At 42.4% G+C, this 21,065-nt stretch overlaps 1 non-coding gene across 1 annotated transcript; it reads left to right on the top strand.

The window, feature by feature from the left end:
- The first annotated feature begins 17,736 nt into the window (after positions 1-17,736).
- On the top strand, positions 17,737-17,867 carry LOC129702450 (U6atac minor spliceosomal RNA). The gene has a single exon (XR_008724390.1). It is a non-coding gene; the product is annotated as a U6atac minor spliceosomal RNA (small nuclear RNA).
- The last annotated feature ends 3,198 nt before the right edge of the window (positions 17,868-21,065 follow it).

The raw sequence follows: 21,065 nt of genomic DNA, 5'->3' as shown, positions 1-21,065 counted from the left end.
GGAATTCACCTTGCCCAGGATGGGTGGGTTGGACTGAAGGGCCTGTTTCCGTGATCTATGGCTCAACTATCGGAGGTTATAATAGTCATTCAGATACTGGATGAGCAACCTTGAACCTTGCACTGATGACCCTGAGAAATGAGTTCAAATTCCACCAAGGCAGCAGGGCTATTTAAACTCAGTTAATTAAATAACTGTTGGAATACAAATCTGGTACCAGTGAGGATGATTGGCCCTGCAACACTACAATACAATTCTGACTGGTTCTGTTGACCTTGCCACGTTTTGTTTACACACCCATAAAACTATTTAGTTGACTCTCAACTGAAATAAGCTAACAAGCAACACAGTTCAAAAGCAATGTTGCCCTTAAATGTTGGCCTGACCACGACACCCACACCCACTGAATGAAAGAAAGAATAGCGGCTCTCATTTACACTAACCTCAGCATTCTCAGTTTCATTTAGTGGAGCTGAACGTACAGAGTATAACCGGCAGCTGGTAACTGTGCACACCCATAGTGCTTATTATAATTCCTCTACCATGGATGTAACTCAGCAGGAAACATCAACAATTCGTTGACAAAATATATTGCATTTGATTGTTAAATCGTGGCAGAATTTACTGGCACTCAAAAGTTCTGCTTCTTTTTAACCTCAGGGAATCTAGGAAACTGACCCAGCTGCATACAATGGGCTGGATTCTGCTTTACCTAACCTGCCAATTGCACGACGTTCCAGTTTTAATCCTCAGGAAGCACTGACCTCATGTTGAACAGCGGGCTGGGCTGGGCTGGGCTGGGCTGGGCTGGGCTGGGCTGGGCTGGGCTCTTTCTTTCCCCTTGTTGTGTTTACAGTGTGCTATATTTACATATATTGTTGTGCTGCAGCAATTAAGAATTTAATTGCTCTATCTGAGTCGTATGACAATAAAACACTCTTGACTCTTGACTAGGTGTGAAGATTTTCCACCCCATCTCACACTCAGTGGCACCACACAAACAGTACCTTAAGTCAACCTTCAAGGAACCATGCAGCTGTAATCCTAGATCCCTCTGCTCTATCAATCAAGTTTTATTTGTCACTTGCACATTAGTGCAAGTGAAATTAATTTGCCAGCATTGGTACAATAAAAAATAACACACAATACACAATAAAAAAAAAAAAATAAATAAAAAAAAAAAATAAAAAATACATGTTTTTTTTTAATGAAAAAAAAATGGATACAAACATCCACCACATCATTCATCACTGTGGTGGAAGGCACACAATTTGGCCAGTCCTCCTCCATTTTCCCCCGTGGTCGGGACCTCAACCCTCCGCAGTCACCACTGCGGGCATCAGATATACAGACAGGGTAAGTCCAGGTAAGTCCAGAATCAGTGACTCCCCACTGGAGACCGCAGCTTCAAGATGGTATAGGCCGCAGGCCGGCGGTCGAAGATTTAAAGTCCGCTCCGCAGCCAGAAACACCGCAGACTGCAGGGCCAGCGGTTGGAGCTCTTCTCCAGCGATCCCCGCTCCGGATGGTAATTCCCCGCCGAGCCCGCGGTAGAGGTTGGCTGCCGGCCGGCAGTCGGAGCTCTTCTCCTCCAGAGTCCCCAATGAGGGACCCCAGGCTGCGGACGCTGCGCCATCTGGAGCTCCGTAGACCGCGGCTTCAGGCTGCTGCCGGCCAGCGAATGGAGCGCTCCCCTCCGGCGACCCCCGGAGAGGGCTCGCCCGCTCCGCGACGAGAGTCTGCCCTACACCCGCAGCTGAAGCCCCGGGCGCGTCTCCGCACCGATCCTCAATGATAGGCCACAGTGGAGGTGATATGGAAAAAGTCGCCCTTCCATGGAGGAGGTGACCAAACTGTTTCCCCCTTACCCTCCCCCCCCCCCCCCCCCCCTTACATCACCCCCCACACAAGACACACCGAGAAACAGAAACATTAAAAAACGTACATTAAGACACACTAAAAAAACAAAAAAGTAGAAAAAACAAACACGCTGCTGGCAGGGCTGCCGGCGTGCAGCGTCCCCAGAGGCCTACCATTTACTGTGAAGGTCCTGCCCTTCTTCGACATTCCAAAATGCAACACCTCACATTTTTCTATATTAAATTCCATCAACTATTCTTCTGCACACCTGGCCAATTGATCCAGATTCTGCTGCAGTTGTTCGAAACCATCTTCACTCTCTGCAGAACCACTAACTTTTGTATCATCAGCAAACTTGCTAATCTTGCCCTGTATGTTCTCATCCAAATCATTGATGTAGATTTCAAGCTGTAACAGGCCTAGCACCGAACCCTGAGGCACACCACTAGTCAAAGGCATCCAGTCTGAGAAGTAGCCTTCCACCATCACCCTCTGCTTCCTCCCATGGAACCAATTTGCTATCCATTCAGCTACCTCTCCTTGGATCCCATGCGATATAACCTTCCAGAGCAGCATACCATGCGGAACTTTGACAAATGCCTTACTGAAGTCCATGTACACAACCTCTACAGCTCTACCCTCATCAACCTTTTTGGTCACGTCTTCAAACAAATCAATCAGATTTGTGAGACACGACCTCCCACGTACAAAACCATGCTGACTATCCCTAATCAGCCCTTGCCCATCCAAATGCCTGTATATCCTATCCTTCGGGATATTCTCCTGTAACTTACCAACTATAGATGTTAAGCTCATCGGCCTATAGCTCCCAGTATTTTCCCTGCAGCCCTTCTTGAAAAGAGATACAACATTTGCCACCCTCCAGTCTTCCGGCACCTCTCTTGTATTTAAGGATGACTCAAATCAAAATAGAAAAACCTTTGAGAGTTGTCAGGGTGGCATGGTGACACAGCGGTATAATTGCTGCCTTACAGCCCAGTCTATCTTGTGCACATCCCTTCCACCATGAAAAAAATCTACATGAGATGCTGCCTCACAAAGGCACCATCTATCATTAAGGATATGTGCATATGACAATACACTTGACTTGACTTGACTTTAACATTTATTTCATCAAGAACTACCATTTATTGGCAGTAATCTTTGACATTCCATCATGGTGCTATCCTTGCCATGTACTCTCCTCACTGCTGCCAACAGGCAGGAGGTACGGAAGTCTAAAGTCCCAGACCACCAGGTTCAAGAACATCTTTCACAAATGATCAGATTCTTGAAATGACCTGCCAAACCCTAATCCTAACTCAGCCACAGAACACTATGGATCACCTCTTGTACTATCAGGAGCGCTTTTGTATTTTGTGCTGAACTCTTGTTTTATTAATTTTTATTTTTATTTTCATCATCTTGCTGAATTTAAGTGTAATTAATCTATAATTTGTGTTTTCTCATGCTGTCAGAGTCTGTGATGCTGCCGCAAGCAAGATTTTCATTCAGCTACACCTCAGCATACGTGCAGATGACAATAAACCTACCTTGTCTTGACTTGACACACACATTTTTTAATCGAGAACTACTTTTTATTGACAGCAATCTTTAACATTCCCTCATTGAAAGGAATGGACCCATTCAAACGGAATTTCAACTTGAGATGTATTATGATGCACACCAGACCCTTGACAACTGGATATGACACAACAGATAGCTTAAAGATATTCCAAGAAAAGCATGAAATCTTTTGACCTCCAGAAAACTGTTATTAATCTGCCAGATTATTCATGTTTGCTCTGCAATCTCACAACCAAGACCGGGGCTAAATTGACCATAATTGTATTGTCCCCTGTAGCTCTATGGGATATTCACATGCAAACTCACATATGAATGACAGTGATTTAACAGAGATATTGGTTTTGATACAGAGTTACAGACAGCTGTCAAGCTATTGCTAAGCAATGAGCACTATCTTCAGAAAATTGGGGAAAGTTAAAAAGTTCTGACGAAAATACTAATAAAAGCTTCGAAATGTTATTGCATGTACTATATGATCGCATAATCCTTAGCTGTGGAATCATTATAAACACACAAAATCCCTTAGAATCATCATAGAGACGGATTTGGTATGGAAAAAATATCAGAAACTTAAACTTGTATGTATTTTTTCAAAGCCAGGATATTCCTAAATGTTATACAAAATAACGAATATAAGCTGTATGGAAACATCCATAGTCAGATGACACGCTGAGATTACCTTGTATGTTATCTATGAAGAGCTTTCATGTTTTCACCATGAATGTATGGGCTTCATCCTGATGCTTCTGCATCCTCCCACATCCCAAAGACTAGTTGGTAGGTTAGCAACTGTAAATTTAGCAACTCCTTTGTGTAGGTCAATGGCAAAATGAATCAACTGAGCGGCATGTGAGAGAATAAATTGCAGGAGTACAGGGAGATGAGAAGGAAAATGGGGTTAATAGACTAGCAGATAGCAGAAAGCCAATGTTCTGGACGACAAAGGGTGTTTGGAGAAATTAAATGTAATTGGGAGAACCTGCTCAGATATAGGTGAAGATTTGTAGCATTACCTTTTTGAAGGTTTGTGAAGGTCAGAGCAATGAGAAAAAAAAATCATGACTTTTAAGATTATGGTGGAATAAATTGTGAAAATAAACAGATAAAAAATGTCATAACATTCGCATACGACAGAAGCAAATGACTTATTGCCTTAGCTTATAAATGTGTGTTAATTTCATGTATCCATATAACAATGAGGCAATATAACAATAAACTTTAAAAAATATAGCAATAAACCAATTTTTGAAATCCGAAGCAAAATGGTTGCCTTTGTAAATGCCACTGATATACTGTATTCAAAGTGTCGAAAACTGTCAGATGATCTACAAAGATCAAAATGTGTTTGATAAAACTGCATTATAATAGGTTCTGAAAAGCTACATGTAAATCAGTCACTAGGAATTCACTTCTGGCACTTCATTGTAATTGTTCAAATAACTGCCAAGTGAGGATTTTCAGGCACAGCAGCTTTCAGAATCCAAAGAAATTCTTCAAGCATATTCAAGGCAAAAGAGTAACTAACAAGAGAATAGGGCCCCCTTAAAGATCAACAAGATAATCAAGGTGTGGAGACATCTAAGTAATGGGTGAGGTTTTAAATGAACATTTTTAGTCTGTATATACAATTGAGAAATACACATTCTCGGGAATTCAGGGAAGGTATTAGTGATATCTTGAAAAGAGCCCACATTTTCAGTAGAGTGGGTACTGGAGGTCTTCAAACACATGTAGATAAATTCCTTGGATCCAAGGACATTGTGGGAAGCTAAGGAAGAAGTTGCAGGGTCACTGGAGGGTGGCTTATGTTATGCCTCTGTTTAGGAAAGACTGTAAGGAAAAGCATGGAACTATCAAGTGGTAAGCCAGCATTAGGTAAGTTATTGAAGGATATTCTTAGGTTTCATTGTCTGGTGCTGCATACTGCATAAACTTTTAAACTGCTGGCAGGTGCCAATGCCTAATGTACACAAGGATTCTGAGGTCGTGAGGCAGATTCTAATGAGGATCTGGATGAACAGCGAGGTCAGGCTACTGCTGAACGTACGGGACACCGCTTTCAGGTCAGGCGATGCTCGAGCCTACAGTTCAGCCAGGGCTAACCTGAAGAGGGGCATCAGGAAGGCCAAGTACTGCCATAAGCTCAGGATTGAGGAGCACTTCAACAACAACTCAAACCCCCGACGCATGTGGCAAGGCATCCAGGCCATCACGGACTACAGACCCTCCAACACCACCCCCACATCCAGCGACGCCTCCTTCCTTGAGGAGCTTAATCACTTCTATGGCTGCTTCGACAGGGACAATCTAGAGACAGCCATAAAGGCTGTGCTCCCTGCCGATCACCAACCCCTCACACTCACCCCCTACGACGTATATGTGGCACTGAGTAGGACTAATGCACGTAAAGCTGCTGGCCCTGACGGCATCCCCGGGCGCGTGCTCAGGGCCTGTGCTGCGCAGCTGACAGACGTCTGGACTGACATCTTCAACCTGTCACTTGCCCAAGCAGTTGTCCCCACTTGCCTTAAAACCACCTCCATCGTGCCAGTGCCAAAACACTCCACTGCGGCAAGCCTCAACGACTTCCGCCCAGTTGCACTTACCCCCATCATCACCAAGTGCTTCGAGAGGCTGGTCCTGGCACACCTCAAAAGCTGCCTACCCCCCCTGGATCCCTATCAGTTTGCCTACTGCAAGAACAGGAGTACGGAGGATGCCATCTCAACGGCACTTCACTCCGCACTCTCCCACCTCGACAACAGAGACACTTACGTAAGAATGCTGTTCATCGATTACAGCTCAGCATTCAACACCATTATACCATCAAAACTGATCACCAAACTCGGTAACCTGGGCATCGACCCCTCCCTCTGCAACTGGATACTGGACTTTCTAACCAACAGACCCCAGTCTGTTAGGTTAGACAAGCACACCACTTCAACCCTCACCCTGAACACTGGCGTTCCACAGGGCTGTGTGCTGAGCCCCCTCCTTTATTCCCTCTTCACCTATGACTGCACACCTGTACATGCTACTAACACCATCATCAAGTATGCAGATGATACAACGGTGATTGGCCTCATCAGCAACAACGATGAGTTGGCCTACAGGGAGGAGGTCCAGCACTTAGCAGCATGGTGTACTGACAACAACCTGGCCCTTAACTCCAAGAAGACCAAGGAGCTCATTGTAGACTTCAGGAGGTCCAGAGGCGGCACGCACACCCCCATCCACATTAACGGGACGGAGGTGGAACGTGTTTCTAGCTTCAGGTTCCTGGGAGTCAACATCTCCGATGACCTCTCTTGGACCCACAATACCTCAACTCTGGTCAAGAAGGCTCACCAGCGTCTCTTCTTCCTGAGGAGACTGAAGAAGGTCTATCTGTCTCCTCAGATCCTGGTGAACTTCTACCGCTGCACCATCGAGAGCATCCTTACCAACTGCATCACAGTATGGTATGGCAACTGCTCTGTCTCCAACCGGAAGGCATTGCAGAGGGTGGTGAAAATTGCCCAACGCATCACCGGTTCCTCGCTCCCCTCCATTGAGTCTGTCCCAAAGCAAGCGTTGTCTGCGGAGGGCGCTCAGCATCGCCAAGGACTGCTCTCACCCCAGCCATGGACTGTTTACCCTCCTACCATCCGGGAGGCGCTACAGGTCTCTCCGTTGCCGAACCAGCAGGTCGAGGAACAGCTTCTTCCCGGCGGCTGTCACTCTACTCAACAACAATGTACCTTGTTGACTGCCAATCACCACCCTCCCCGGACACTTATTATTATTTATTCAAATCATTTGCTATGTCGCTCTTCCGGGGAGATGCTAAATGCATTTCGTTGTCTCTGTACTGTACACTGACAATGACAATTAAAATTGAATCTGAATCTGAATCTGAATCTGAGTAGCAGGGGCAAGAGAAGCAGCAGGAAGATGGTGGGTAGACACGTACTGCTGGAGTAACCCAACAGGACAGGCAGCATCTCAGAGGAGAAGGAATGGATGAGGTTTCGGGTGAGACGCTTCTTTAGTGTGAAAAAGGATCTCGACCCGAAACGTCACCCATTCCTTCTGTCCAGAGATGCTGTCTGTCCTGCTGAGTTACTTCAGCATTTTGTGTCTATTTTTCAGTTAAACCAATACCTGCAATTCCTTCCTATATAGGAAGATTGTGGGGATGTCCTTGTTAGGTGATTCTTCAGTTAGTGTCAACTTTGGCGTCCCGCTACTTTGATGCTGCATACAGTATAAGGAAAATCCGTGATTCTATCCCATTTCTTTTTTTTCTATATTGTTAATAAACCTAGTCCTCATAAATAATGATTAAACCCTAAATAAATAAAGTGTTTTTTCACGGATGTTCGATGACCCCCCCCCCAGAAACCTCACCTCCCGATGGTTACTTGTGAAAGTCAGCATATTTGTTTGATAGGGATCTATCTGAAATAAAAATACTTTTAAACGGTAGGTATTAATAATTAAAATATGTATCACCCTTAAAAATATCCCTGTAGAATTGATAACATTTTAAATCTTACTGTTTTTTTCAAAAATTTAATTGGCCCATACGATTGGAGTCATTTACCATCACTCACCTGTGTTGAGCAATCCCACGTGGGTATAAATAGAATAGACGCAAACTTATACCCTCAAAAGACCGCGGAATTCGAAAGCTACTACCTACCTTGTGAATTTCTCCTGATTCATGGGATGAGGAGCATGTGAAAACTGCGCTTTTAACTGCGTAACGGGTAAGTACCTTTAATCAGCGCCATGTCCGAATGGCGATAAACGCTTAGAAAATTGTTTTTTTTCTTTTTTGATTTGTACTTGGAGATGTGTTCCTGGAATGTGCGATTCGTCCAAACGATTCGTCCGGCAAGGCCATGCTGGGCTAAAGTCTTGGGCCACCCGACTCGTCATGGCCACCTCTGTAACGTAACCCCCGATCTCCATCTAGCTCCATCTCCAGATCCATCTCCAGCTCCTCCAACTTATCTTTTCTTCCCTAACGCAAACGCTAACCTTAACCCTAACCCTAACCCTAACACTAACCTACCCCTAACCCTACCCCTAACCCTACCCCTACCCCTAACCCTAACCCTAACCCTAACCCTAACCCTACCCCTAACCCTAACCCTAACCCTACCCTACCCTAACCCTAACCCTAACCCTAACCCTAACCCTAACCCTAACCCTAGCCCTAACCCTAACCCTATCAAGAATAGAGGATTTTTTTTAAGGGTGATAAATATTTTAATTATTAGTACCTACTGTTTAAAAGTATTTTCATTTCAGATAGATCCCCCATTAAATAAATATGCCGACTTGAAATTTCACAAGTAACCGTCGGGACATGCAGTTTTCCAGGGGGAGGGGTAGGGGGGAAATTAAAAATGAACACTTTATTCATTTGGGGTTTAATCTTTATTTATGAGGATTATGTTTATTAACAATATAGAAAAAGAAGAAATGGGATAGAATTACAGATTTTCCTTATATACAGCATCAAAGTAGCAGGACACCAAAGTAGACAGTTACTGGAGGAGCATATTTAGTCATCTCCTTCACGTGACAATTCCGAACTCGGTCATCTCCATCACACCAAGTCATAACCGTCAAGAGTACTTTATGCTCATAATGTGTAAAATAAAAGAACAATTACCATAATTATGAATTGTAATTGATAAACGAACAGTGTGCTTCTACCTATTCATCTGATGTTAATATTATTTTAGAGGAAGGTGAAAAGTTATGTGACGGTTACCATTCTTGCTGAAAATCACCACTTTTTCCGGCAGTAAACTGTTAAGAAGGTTTAAAATCAATGCGTTAGACAGAAAAAAGGTTTTTTTATGGTGGTTTATTTGAGGAAAGATTATTACTAGAAAGACTGTAACAAAAAAATGATTTTATATTCTTAAATCAGTTATATTTTACAGTGTTTTTCATCATAAAAAATTTGACTGAATGCAATGGCAACCTGGAAAATGAAGAGGAAAAAATAAATTTAATTCTCTAAAAGATTGCGGCAAACATATTTTCCCCATAGTAGAGATGTTCATCTATGTGAAACAAAATTCAAAGTTGCAAAAATGTAAGTTTCATGAGTAGGTTTCCAGAAACTTCAAAGTAGACACCTACTGAAGAATCATCCTTACATCTGTGTTACAACTTCCTCTCATGGCTGGGTGCAGTAGGGAGGCGTGGCTGCCAGGGCTTCTGATTACCATAAAAGGGGACGTTGGTGCTCCAATTCTTACCACATACATAGTACATGGGAGTTTAGCTGTTTCATATAAGTCTCCCAAATGCTGCTTTGCATGTCTACCTGCACTGTTTATCATGCATGAATAACCATCCTATGCTTTCATTACGTATTTATTAAAGAAAGTTCACCCATTCCTATACTTTCTCAGAAGTTGGAGAAAATTTGACATGCCTGCAGATATACTATCAAACTTCTATAAGTGTAAGGTAGAGAGCATGCTCCCTTGTTACATCATGGTCCCATATGGACATTTGAACGATTAAAAAAGGAAACAGGATGCAGAAAATTGTGGACTTTGCTTGCTCAATCATGGGTATTGTCTTCCCCACCACTAATGGGATCTACAGAAAGTGCTGCCTCAGGAAGGCAGCTGTTATCACCACACTCCTGCACCACCCTGGCCACCCTCTCATATTGCTGCAACCATAGGGAAGAAGGTACAGGAACCTGAGAACTATTATCTCCAGGTTGAAGAACAGCTTCTTCCCATCAACCATTAGGTTCTCAAAGCACCTTGCACAACCACAACCATAATCTTACCTCAGCAATGAACCATTAGGGTCTTTGGACTACTATGGCTGTCTGATGTAATTTAGTTTTTTGCAATCTCATGGTCTAGCTTATTGAGAATTCATGATCATTTATTGTACATTTATTTTTGTTGTTGCATCTACTGTACCAGTAAGGTTGTACATTAGATTTTTCTTGTTCTGGTGCTTGTAACAAATAAACATTGACTGTAAATTGTGGTGAACCTCATGATATATTATGTGTTGTACCTTCTGCTATGCATTTCAGACAGTTCACTGAGGCCCAATGCATAGTCATAGAGTCATAGAGTGATACAGTGTGAAAACTGGCCCTTCAGCCCAACTTGCCCACACGGCCAACATGTCTCTGCTACACTAGTCCCACCTGCCTATGTTTGGCCCATATCCCTCCAAACCTGTCCAATCCATGTACCTGTCTAACTGTTTCTTAAATGTTGGGATAGTCTCTGCTTCAACTATGTCCTCCGGCAGCTTGTTCCATACATTCACCACCCTTTGTGTGAAAATGTTGCCCCTCGGATTTCTATTAAATCTTTTCCCCTTCACCTTAAACCTACGTCCTCTGGTCCTCAGTTCAATTATTCTGGGCAAGAGACTCTGTGCATCTACCCAAGTTATTCCTCTCATGATCTTATACACCTCTATAAGATCACCCTTTGTCCTCTTGCACTCCAAGGAATAGAGTCCCTGCCTAATTAACCTCTGCTTATAGCTCAGACCCTCTAGTCCTGTCAACATCCTTTGTAAATCTTCTCTGTACCCTTTCCAACTTGACAACATATTTCCTGTAACACGGTGCCCAGAACTGAATGCAATAATCTAAATGCGGCCTCACCAATGTCTTATACAACTGCAACAGGACCTCCCAACTTCTATACTCAATACACTGGCAGATAAAGGCCAATGTGCAAAAGCCTTTTAGACCACTTGATCTACCTGCGACTCCCTCTTCAAGGAACCACGCACCTGCATTCCTGTATCCCTCTGCTCGACAACACTACCCAGAGCCCCACCATACACTGTGTAGGTCCTGCCCATGTAAGACATCCCAAGCTTCACCACCTCACATTTTTCTGCATTAAATTCCATCAAGCATTCCTCAGCGCACCTGGCCAATCGAGATAGGGCTCTTAAAAATAGCGGAATTAGGGGATATGGGGAAAAGGCAGGAATGGGGTACTGATTGGGGATGATCAGCCTCATATCATCACATTGAATGGCGGTGCTGGCTCGCAGGGCCGAATGACCTACTCCTGCACCTATTGTCTATTGTCTATTGTCTAAGATCATGCTGCAATTTTTCACAACCATCTTCACTATCTGCAAAACCTCCCACTTTTGTATCATTTGCAAACTTGATAATCTTGCTGTGTATGGTCTCATCCAAATCATTGATATAGATGACAAACAGTAACAGGCCCAGCACCAAAGTCTGAGGCACACCACTAGTCACTGGCCTCCAATCCGAGAAGCAACCTTCCACCATCACCCTCTGCTTCTTTCCATGAAGCCAATTTTCTATCCATTTAGCTATCTCTCCTTGGATCCCATAAGAATTAACCTTCCAGAGCAGCCTACCATGCGGAACTTTGTTGAATGTTTTGCTGAAGTCCATATATACAACTTCTACTGCTCTGCCCTCATCGACTTTTTGGTTATGTCTTCAATAAACTCAATCAGATCGGTGAGACATGAACTCCCACGTAAAAAAAACATGCTGACTATCCTTAATCAGCCCTTGTCCATCTAAATAGCTTTATATCCTATCCCCCAGAATACTCTCTTGTAACTTTCCAACTACAGATGTTAAGCTCGTAAATTTCCAACTACAGCTCGATAAGCATATAACACTTTCCTCCTGGCATGTGTCTTGTTGACTCAAACATGCATTTCCCTTTAAGTAAAAGCTGTCTCATTTCAAGCAGTCTGTGTCTCCTCCTCCTATGCATCACTGCATTGCAGCCTCTGAGTGGAAATGTGTCCGACACCCCTCTCTAATTACTGCACTGGAGCTTGTTGATAGGTGCATTAAATTATCTGAGGTCTCATTGTGACTTACACCCCTCATGTCATTTTTGATCTTTTGTTCAGGGTGTAAGCAGTCCTAATAACAATTTGTGCTCGATTTTGACCAATACTATGGGTTATTTTTTGCTTGGGATCCACAGCAAATGAGCTCTAAATACAAACGTGATTCTACACTAAATATTCGTGGAATCTAATTTCAAGTTAAAATAACTGACAGAAGAAACTAGATATCTGTATTTCTTGAGCTACAATTTTCTGGATCAATTCTCAAATTTCAGTCATACTCCATTCCTAGCAGAACATTCAATCCACCCAACTCAGAAATAAACTTTTAAAAAACATACTAAATTACCAAAACGTTTTCAAAAAATCAATGGTGGAAGTGGCACTCTCTCGACTTGAAGTATTTATCATCTCACAATAATAATTTATTGTGTACAATTCTTGTAGAGTGAGCAACATCAATTTTAATCAGAAACCACGGATGGCGACCCTGCCAGGTCAACGAAGTAAAAATGTAACAGCACTGATTCTGTCAACAAAAATATCAAAATATTGGCTACAAAATCCTTCTGAAAGTAACTGTCAGGTCTCTTGCTTTATGGGCTTTTATCCCTATAGAAACCAAATTGAATTTTGTACTTACTATAAGAAACTCACTTGAAATGTATAGATTTCCAATTGTTCTCCTTACAACTGTTCTCTCTTGAAAACAGCAATCAATGTTGCAGTGGGAGTCTATGGGTGGTGGAAGTTCTCAATGCCTGTCATATCAATCTGTGACACTCTACACCAGCGCTATTATGAAAATGCATTCAAACCTGAAAGGAAATTAGTTTTCATCCCTACCAGTTTCAATATTTCTGTCCTATTTCATGTGGTGCTGGGATGACAAAGCTAAACAAAATTGCATAATTTCCATCAATCTCCAACAATGATTTATCACTAGTTAGCTCCCATGTAATTCATTTTATTCCTTTCATGCACTTGGATGTCATGGATATGGCCACTGCTTGTTGTCCATCGGAAAATAAATAAATAGTCTAGCCTGGCAGGCTATTTCAAAGAGCAAATAAGAGTCAACAACAGAGGTGGGTCTGAAGTCACGTCAATAGACAATAGACAATAGACAATAGGTGCAGGAGTCGGCCATTCGGCCCTTCGAACCAGCACCGCCATTTAATGTGATCATGGCTGATCATCCCCAATCAATACCTCATTTCTGGCTTCTCCCCATATCCCCTGACCACTATCTTCAAGAGGCCTATCTAGCTCTCTCTTGAAAGTATCCAGAGAACGAGCCTCCACCCCCTTCTGAGGCAGAAAATTCCACAGACTCACAACTCTTTGTGAGAAAAAGTGTTTCCTCGTCTCCGTTCTAAATGGCTTACCCCTTATTCTTAAACTGTGGCCCTTGGTTCTGGACTCCCCAACATCAGGAACATGTTTCCTGCCCCTAGCGTGTCCAAACCCTTAATAATCTCTTAATAAACCCTTAATAAACGTCGAGATCAATGCAGGGAATGAGATGGATATTAATACACTAGGTGAATGTCAGTGCCTATGGGGTGTATTTTTTGATTACCATAAAGAGGCATGGAGTGTGGGAGGTAGAAGAAAACAGAAGTACAATTGGCAGTAGTCTGATATTGAACAGTCTGACAGGTATTACAACATAAGTTTCTCCATAAGCCTACCTACAGTTACAATAGATAAGCAATTAATTATCGTTAGACCAGGAATTCAATATTTTGATGGTCCAGAATGTTTTATTCCATGATAATCTATCCTTATTCTTGGGTTATTGGTTTACCATATCAAAACAGTACAGCTCCATTACGACCCTCATAAGCTTAACCCGATTTGCAAAAGGCATTTTGGTGATGTCTCTGCTTCTATGATCAACCTGGCAACAAATTCTGGTGACTGACCGGATCATCTCTGACTGCAGTCCCTTCGTAACTTAGGGATGTTCTTTTAACTGGTCGGCTATTTAGGGCTGAGATGAGGAAAAACTTTTTCACCCAGAGAGTTGTGAATCTGTGGAATTTTCTGCCACAGAAGGCAGTGGAATCCAATTCACTGGATGTTTTCAAGAGAGAATTAGATTTAGCTCTTCGGGCTAAAGGAATCAAGGGATATGGGGAAAAAGCAGGAATGGGGATGCTGATTTTAGATGATCAGCCATGATCATATTGAATGGTTTGAAGGGCCAAATGGCCTACTGCACATAATTTTCTATTTTTCTATGTTTCTAACTCTGCTCTGCTCATTATTATCAGTTTTCCCCCCATAAGTTATTTTTTTTCTTCATTCTTATTTAAATGGACTAGCAGCTGCAATTCACAATATGGTTGCATCATGGCTTGGTTCGGCAACTTGAGCGTCCACGAGTGGAAAAGGCTGCAAAAAGTTGTAAACACTGCTCAGTCCATACCATCGAGGGGATCTATCACAGTCGCTGCCTCAAAAAGGCTTCCAACATCATCAAGGACCCACACCATCCTGGCTGCACACTGATCTCTCTGCTGCCATCACGTAGAAAGTACAGGAGACTGAAATCTGCAACATTCAGGTTCAGGAATAACTGCTTTCCCACAGCCATCAGACTATTAAACACAACTCCAAACAAACTCTGAACTATAGCAGCTGCAAGAATTTCATTGCCCTATGACAATATGACACATGACAATAAACTATTGACGACTTCACTTGAAATCTTGCTTGTCAGATCACTAAGCCATCTTGATTATGCATGCAGTAAATCACCTCTAACTGTTAAAGAAAGAACTGCAGATGCTGGAAAAATCGAAGATAGACAAAAATGCTGGAGGAACTCAGCGCGTGAGGCAGCATCTATGGAAAGAAGGAATAAGCGATGTTTCAGATCGCCTATTCCTTCTCTCCATAGATGCTGCCTCACCCGCTGAGTTCATCCAGCATTTTTGTCTATCTCTAACTGTTATCTTGTTTGTATGTTGACTGTAGAATATTTCACAATGGATCACAGATTTCCTGTTAAGTTATGTTTTTAGTTGGACTGCCCAGGCATAGAAGACTATGGACTATATGTTGGTAAAAGGCTAGTTGGCATGCTTATGGTGGTCCAGAGGGCTGGTTTCTGATCTGTCTAACTCCATGTTATTGGGTACATTGGGTAACTCTACTTGTCTTTCTACACATTACTGACAGTGTTTGATGGAACTTCCTTTTCTACGGTCTGCCTATTTTAAAATTGCGCGCAACAGTCCATTGTCAAAAATGAAATGTTCCATTTAAAATTTTTGATGGGGAAACATCTATAGTTTTCAGCATTCATGGTGAATGTGTTTTATTCCAGGAATGAATCTGATGTTTAACACTTTCAAAGTTGGGGACTAATCCAAACTCGATGTCTTGCGTATGATTGGTTCACCTTGGTGATAGCCACACCACGGGGCTTCAGTGAAAGATACAGGTAGCTAAATTCCAACTGTCCTGTCTGTGCTTGCATGAATAACTCATTCAGCCTTCTCTTTGACTCACAAAAGCTCATTCTAGAACCCCTTGTTTCCTCATTGAATACTGGAATATTATGCATTGCGATTTTTTTTAATGTATGAAGTTCACAAAGCTGCCTCCGCAATATGACTGTTTGACTCCTTTAATGTAAGCTTAATTAAACATGATTTTGCTTTTGGATTTAAAGATAAATTTAGCTGCTCTGTACAATGTTAGTGCAGGCATCCAATGTATAGCCATCTACCTTTCATATCATATATCTATTTTACTTCGGAGTCACATGAATGATTCCGTGAAGAAGCCCCGCCAGTCCGCATGCGCATCATTACGTCGTTCGCATGGCGAAGCACCGGACTGGAAGGCACATCGCTCCTGCCAGCGGTAAGTTTAAACCTACAGGTAAGTTTTTATTTCTTACCAGGTTGTATTTTTCTTGCAGGAATCTCTTCTTACAGAGGTTTCCAGCTGGATACTGTAGCGAAGTCCGGACGAGCCGCAGGGAAACCGGCTTTGGGCTGTGGGGAGACTCCGGTCTGGACTGTGGAACGCGGGTAGCCAGCGGACGTCGGGTTCGCTACTCCAGTCACTGACAAGGCGGTCAGTGGCTTCCAGACTATTGTGGTTCCCGTGGAGGGGTAAATCCACGAGGAAGGCGGTATCACCAGGGTGCCGACTGGGAGCACCGTGGCTACTCCTGTGGGGAGGAAAGCCGTTAAAAAGTCAGTAAGGCTTGTGGACACCGATTAGTCGGGCCAGGAGGATTCCCCTCCCACTAGGAGCGACGTCTGTGGACATCTGCCAAAGATGGAGCACCTGATGGAGAGGATGCTCCATCATGACATGCTCCAGGAGGAGCTTTATATCCATGGGTCACTCCATGGGCCCGTGGCAGCAGCTTCTGTTCAAGGGCTGTATAGGGAAGATCTGCTCCATGAAGAGGAGCCTTATATCCACGGGTCTTCTTGGGGGCCCATGGCAGCAGCACCTGTAGAAGGGCTGCATAATGTCTCCCTCATGGAGGAGGTGAGCTTACCGGGGCAGTTTTGTTCTGACCCTGAGGTTGGTGGTATTGCAGAGCAGCATACCTCAAGGCATGGAAGCCAAGAACCAGGGGTGCCAGGCATGGCATCAAAATTCCCCATACCAACAGGGACTGGTCAGCCAATAAAAAGAATATTAGGGCTGTCCAGGAAAGAGCTCCTGATGGAGAGGATGATCCATCACGATATGCTCCAGCAAGAGGAGCTTTATATCCATAGGTCTCCTCGGGGGCCCGTGGCCGCAGCACCTGTTGAAGGGCTGCACAATGTCTCCCTCTCGGAGGAGGAGAGCATACGGGGTCAGTTTTGTTCTGACTTCGAGGTCGGAGGTATAGCCAGGGAGGCAGGGGCCTGCGGCAGCACCTGTTCAGGGCTGCCTACAAATCTCCCACTCTGTGCAGGGGAGTGCGAGTGGTCAGTTGGTAACTGACTTCAAATTCTAAAGTATGTCCGTGGAACGTACTGGAGCTCATGCATATGGATTCAAGGGAGTCCTCGCAAATGAAGGTGGCAGAATACTCGGAAGGGGCCAGAGTTCCCCTCATGCTATACGTGCCGGGACCGAACAGCGCTATCAGGGGTGACATTAAAGATCAGCCTCCAAATCTTCTCCAGGTAAGACCTATTCAACAGGTAAAACCTGGATAAGGAAGCAAAAGGTATCGGACCAATCGAGGTACCAATGACGAGCAAAGCTTCATTGTTGCAGCAACAACACACCCCACTCCTCCATTGGCAGTAAGCAGTTCACTGAAGTTGGTGGCAGCATGAAAGCTAGGCAGAGGTCTTCAAACCGAGACCCAAGTCGGGCTCAGGAAAAATATGGGACCATCTACAAGTTGGTAATATTTACACTTGTTTTTTGTACAATGATAATGATAACATGTGTTTAGTTTATGTGTTGCATAAAAGTAGCATTCCCCTTGATAAGGCCTAGTGGCCTTACAACACACAAATGGTAGTGGCATCTAACCATGTAAAACTGCACAATACTAAGGTTCCAAGCACAGAATTGGGCCAGATTTGTCTTTCCAGGCAAGCTCAGAATTATGTCCAGAGTTGTCTTTTGAGGCAAGTTCAGTATTATGGCCAGGATTGGCTTTCGGGACAGGCTCGGAAATCGGGCCAGAGTTGTTGCTCGAGCAGGTACGGAATTCGCAGGCGCGGCCTGTTCATTGTGAAAAAGATGCAGAATGTCGTTTAACTCGCATGTGCAGTATAATTTTTTCCGAATATGAAACTTTGCATCTGATTTCCTTAGGATGCTCCCATTTACAGAGCTCACCACAGACATTTGACATTTATCTGGATAAAGGCAATGATAAAAACATTGCAAAATGGGTTAACTTCAGTTCCCAGGTTATTTACCAGATTACTAAAACCGATGCTGGACTAGCAGTCGCAACTTTTAGCTCCGCTGCTGTAAAAACGCGATTTTTTGCGTTAAAATCGGGTTTGGAAGTCGGGACCAATTCAAAAACTCACCGGAGCCCCAGGACATCACGCTGATGATGTCATCAGTAAGCGCTACGATTTAAAACGGAGGGAAAAGCACTTAAATGAAAAAAAACGTCTCCAGCTCAGAGCCCTCAGAGAACAATCTCAAAACTGCTGAAAACACAGAAAACTGAAGAACAGACCTCTGAGGTGGACTCTGGGATGGCTACAAGATCCAAGACTGAGATGGCTTCTAAGGAGAAAAATGAAATGGAGGAGATAAAGAGCTCGGTAAGAGATTTGAGAAAGGATATTGAGGCTGGAAACTCAAAAATGATGGAAAATATGAATGTTAAATCAATGGAAAATATGGCAAACATTAGTGCTGGTAATCAAAAAATTATTGACTGCATTGGCATTATACAAAAACGAATTGAGGATGTGCATGAAGAGCTAATGGGGAGAATTAAGAAAGGCGAAGAAGAAACTGAGAAGAAATTTGAGGCTGTGCATGTAATTGTTTCTTCATATGGAACCGAAATAAAGATGACAACCTGAGTCAACTGGCGAAAGTCTCAGATAAATGCCTTGATCTTGAAGCTCGCTCACGACGCCAAAATCTACGAATATTGGGAGTAACAGAAGGGGCAGAGGGGAACAACGCTAATGAGTTCACTGCCAACCTAATCAAACATGTACTCAATCTACCTGTGGAACCGGAAATTGAAGTGGCACATCGAATACCTAGATTTAAGCCAAGATCACAAGCAGATCCAGCCCACCCACGACAGATCATAGTCAAACTTCGGGACATTTTAGCACTTGAAGAGCTGATGAAAAAAATCAAATATGGAGTGAAGATGACCTTTGGAAAAGACACCTCCTCCGGGATTATCCCTATGAGATCGTTCAAAAGAGAAAAATGTTTGAACAGACAAAACAGATTCTCTATGGAGTTAAAGATGTTAGATGTGGCGGTTTTTATCCGGCCAGAATGCGCATTACTTTCAAGGGAAAAGAGAAAACTTTCACTAACTCGGACGTATCTTATAAATATGCCAAAGAGATTGTGGCAGTGGCAGAAACAGAAGATTAACCACACCAGCGGGATGATAGCGACAGTTTCTTGCCTTTTATTATCTCACAGAGAACACCCGAAGACAAGGGAAGAAACAACACTCTCTAAAAGTTTAAAATGGAAGAGAATTTCCACGTGCGTTTGTCTGGACACCTTATCTCCTTTGGACGCTTTGGAATTTAACTCAAGGACATCCTTTGTTCAAAATGAAGGAAAGACTGATAAGCTAAGCCAGAGATGAACAGCAGAGCCGAATGTGGAAAACATCACAAGGACGAATGGCGAATTAAGATTTTAAAATAGTTTTACAAAATATAGAGAATTAATAATAACTAACAATACTAATATAGAAATATAAATGGAAACTAACCTGAACTATATAATGGGTAAAATGTAATAACCTGCTAATAAGACTGACTAGCTCGTATATAGAGATGACAAATTTTAGAATTAAAGTAGATAATACTGAAAGGTTAAGTGTTATGTAGTTCCTGTGAAGAAGGGAGGAGACTCAGGCAACTGGCATAATTCCAGGAGCCTGTTTCTGGTTAACCCTTACAGCTAACAGCTTACTATTATCAAAGATATAACTAACTATAAATAATTAGTAGATGAAAGTGTTAGATAAATATATAAACTGTTAGATAAATAAATTTCACAGTAGCTGAACACAGATCGGATAATGTCTGAATGAAATATATATATATATATATATATATATATATACATATATATATATATATATATATATATATATATATATATGTATATATATATATATATATATATATATATATATATATATATATATATATAATGTGTGTGTGTGTGTGTGTGTATATATATATGTGTGTGTATGTGTATATATATATATATCTACATATATATATATGTCACACACACACACATATATATATATATATATATAATGTAATTGGGTGAAATATAGCTGATTTTGAAATGGCACCGCCTTCTTAGGGATAGAGTAATAAAAGGAGCAGAGGTAACAGTACATCATCAATTTCGGAAGTCGAATAAATGTCGGACCCCACAGACGTGTGGGACACGCATTACAGTGTCGAACACTTCAGACACTGTAATTTTACCTGTCAATTTTTTTTTAAAATCACAATATGTCACTATTATGTGTTTTTTTTTTTCAAGGAAAATCGCAAAAGGGATCTACCAAGGAAGTTAATAATATAAACGCCCCCCAACTATCCAGAGTCCTGAGGTACGGATGCACCGTAATAAATAAAGGTACTAAAATCAGAGAAAATGCAAGATGATAAACAAAAGAAAATGGGAGGAATCACACTGTGTAGCTAGAATATAAGGGGTATTAATGAACCAATTAAAAGGGGCAAAATACTAGCTCAGTTGAAATCATATAACACGGACATTTCTTTTCTACAAGAAACGCACCTTAAACATCAAGACCAGATGAGATTGAGGGCGAAATGGATAGGCCAAACATTTCACTCCTCATACACATCGAAATCCAGAGGCACCGCAATTATTATTCGCAAAGGAATACCATTCAAATCAAAGAACATTATATCAGATAAGGAAGGGAGATACCTTATAGTCACGGGAGAGATTCATGCTACGCCAATCACTTTGGTAAACATATATGCGCCCAATTTTGATAATCATCAATTTTTTAATAAAATCCTGAATACAATCGCAGAATTTAACTACCAAAACGTTAT

Source organism: Leucoraja erinacea, chromosome 12 (genome assembly GCF_028641065.1).
Source record: "Leucoraja erinacea ecotype New England chromosome 12, Leri_hhj_1, whole genome shotgun sequence".
Classification (NCBI taxonomy): domain Eukaryota; kingdom Metazoa; phylum Chordata; class Chondrichthyes; order Rajiformes; family Rajidae; genus Leucoraja; species Leucoraja erinaceus.
Note: the sequence above shows the minus strand (reverse complement) of the source record. Positions and strands in the feature narration are given on the sequence as shown.